Below are 2,735 nucleotides of genomic sequence, written 5' to 3' on the forward strand. Positions count from 1 at the left end.
TGTATTACATTTCTAGAGATCGTAGATGGCTCAAGGTTGTGATTCTGTTATTTGCAGTACTGGCTTTTGTAGTTTTTCTAAAGAAATTAGTGATTGGATAGAAATTGTGATTTATGAGTTTCCCAAAAATCTCGTCTTCTTTCTTTTTTTCTTTAATGTTAATTAAATAATTTAACTTTTTTTTTGATTTTAAATTTTGATTTTTAAGATTTAAAGATAATAATAAGACTCTTCTTATTATTAATAATAAATTTTAATTTAAATATTTGATTCAGATTCTTCTTTATATCTTTCAAGAATTCTTTATTCTTTTCTTCGAATTGTATATTTATTCAGATTTTTATAAATCTTGAGTATAAATTGAGAAATTGTGATTGATGATTTTCATTTAAAATAAAAATCCAAATTCAATTTTGGCTTGAATTTCTTGTTTCTTTTTGTTTCTTGTTTCTAACATAAAATTCTTGTCATATATTAATTTGTAACTTACTATTTCAATACTAATTTCAATATTAATTATTGAAATCTTAATAAGTTTCATAATTAGTTCTTTATTACAATTCTTTATTACAATTTGTGAAATGTTCAATTACATTTTGCTATTTTATTTCCAAAATCTATCAATTAATTTTCCAGAAGATTTCTAAGATTTCCAGAATATAAAAAATTTTGGTTGCAAAAATTCCTGAAGAAATTTACATTTTAAAAATAGTTTTTATAATCTACATCAAAAATGTTTAAAGCCACGATTAAAAGATCATTTAATATGCATTAAGCTTTAAAAAAATATGAAAAAGTAGAAATTACAAAGAATTTTAAAATCTGAAAATTAAAAAAATCTTTTGAAATCCATTTCTAAACTTAATTAATTAATTTCTAAAATTTCATTTAAATTTTAAAATATAAAAACATAAAAAATTATTAAAATAACATAAATAATATTCAATTATTAAGAACTAAATGCTTGTCTAGCCTTGGGCAATCTCGATTCCTTTCTTTTTTAGACAGACAATTTCTTCTCAAATCAGGTAATTAGATGGAAGTTAAAAGCAATCAAGAATACTTGTTGCTGAGATGAAATGCAAATTGAGCTTCAATGATACGCAGTAAAAATTGGTATAATTATTCAAAAAGCCTGGCATAATCTGAGGGATCAGTTTAGTTCCTTGAGGAGCGAAGTTTCATCCGTTTACATGTGGAAGAGTGGAAAATTTATGTGCATTCATTAAATGGCGAGGAATGATTCAATTTACTCCCTTTTAAAATGAAAAATTTAAAAATTCTTTGAAGAATTTTTTTTTGTCAAATTCAAGAACAATTTAATTCTTTTTTTATAATAAATATATGTATAATTTTTTTTATTAATTTAAAATTGGAATTAGACTGCAATTAGAAATAAAAATTTAAAATGAAAATTATAAATAAATTGATATAAAATTAAAATAATAGAATAAAATGAAAATAACTTTTAATACAATTCTGTAAATGTCAATTATTAAAATTTCAAAATATATAAAATGTTTTTCCTATTACAAATACATATATATATTATAACTAATTATAACTTAAATATTCTATAATTTAGATATTTTATCAGTATGTCGAAAATCCTTTTTTGGTATATAAATGGAATGTTATCTACGAGCAATTTTTCATCTCTAAATAATAAATAATAAATTTAAAAAAAAAAAAGGAGAAAATCTCTTCTTTTTTCCTTTCTTGATTATAAAATGAACGTTTGAGAATTTCGTGATTGTCGATATGGCTCGTGAAATGAATGAACATTCTTTCGCGAATAATCTTCCATGCAAATGGTGCCTAAGGAATTTCAAAGTTTTCCACTAGTTGGATTAATTAATCAATAATGCCAAAAAACTCTTTCAAAGCTTAGATTTTTCTTTAATTATATATAATAATGATAAAAGAAATCTTTTAAATCTTTTTTAATATTTATATAAATATCATAAATTATTAAGTTTATTATATATTTTTATATATCTTTATCTTACCTTATACATTTTTAATTCATTCTAATTGGATTAATAATATAGTTAGTTATAGTTATCTAATATAGATACTTAATACTATTCATTTATCAATCAAAAATTTCAGTACAAATAAAGAAAATTGAAAAATAATAATAAGATAAACTGGTTTTTTTAGAATTTTATTTTATTGTGATAACATGAATTTAATTCTTAACTTTTTTATTAAATTATATCAGAAGAATATTTTTTTTAGCTTTTCTTAGTTCTTTTTTTTTTCCAAGTTAATGATTTATTGGAAATAAATCTTAATTAAATGTAATATATAATTATTCTTCCAAAAAAATTTTTTTTTCTTTCTCTTCTTTTTTCATTTTATATTTGATATTTATTGAAAACAAAGTTTAATCAAAATATACTAAATTATTATTCAGAAAGTCTCTTGTTTTTCTAATATCTTTTTTATCTATTTTTTTTTATAGAATATCTTCTTAAATTCTTATTTTTACTATTTTTTTAAAAACTCTTTTTTTTCTCTTATGCAGAAATCATTTTATTTCCCTTCTCCCCACATTTAGCATCTCATTAAAAACGAGATTTAAATTATTAAGAATTTATTTTTAGAATTTTTTTTTTCGCTTCGATGACTAATTACATTAAATTTCCACTTATTTCACTGATTTATTCTTGTCGAATGCGTTCTATTTTTTTTTTTTTTTTTTATGATAAATGGAAACATCTCGATAGAAA

At 20.3% G+C, this 2,735-nt stretch overlaps 1 protein-coding gene across 1 annotated transcript in view; it reads right to left on the reverse strand.

Annotated features, from left to right (window-relative positions):
- LOC102674236 (PDF receptor) overlaps window positions 1-2,735 on the reverse strand; it is a gene marked incomplete at its 3' end in the record, with an annotated part of 30,862 nt that overhangs the window by 6,533 nt on the left and 21,594 nt on the right. The window lies entirely within an intron of this gene.

This window comes from Apis dorsata, unplaced genomic scaffold (assembly GCF_000469605.1).
Source record: "Apis dorsata unplaced genomic scaffold, Apis dorsata 1.3 scaffold_4, whole genome shotgun sequence".
Classification (NCBI taxonomy): Eukaryota; Metazoa; Arthropoda; class Insecta; order Hymenoptera; family Apidae; genus Apis; species Apis dorsata.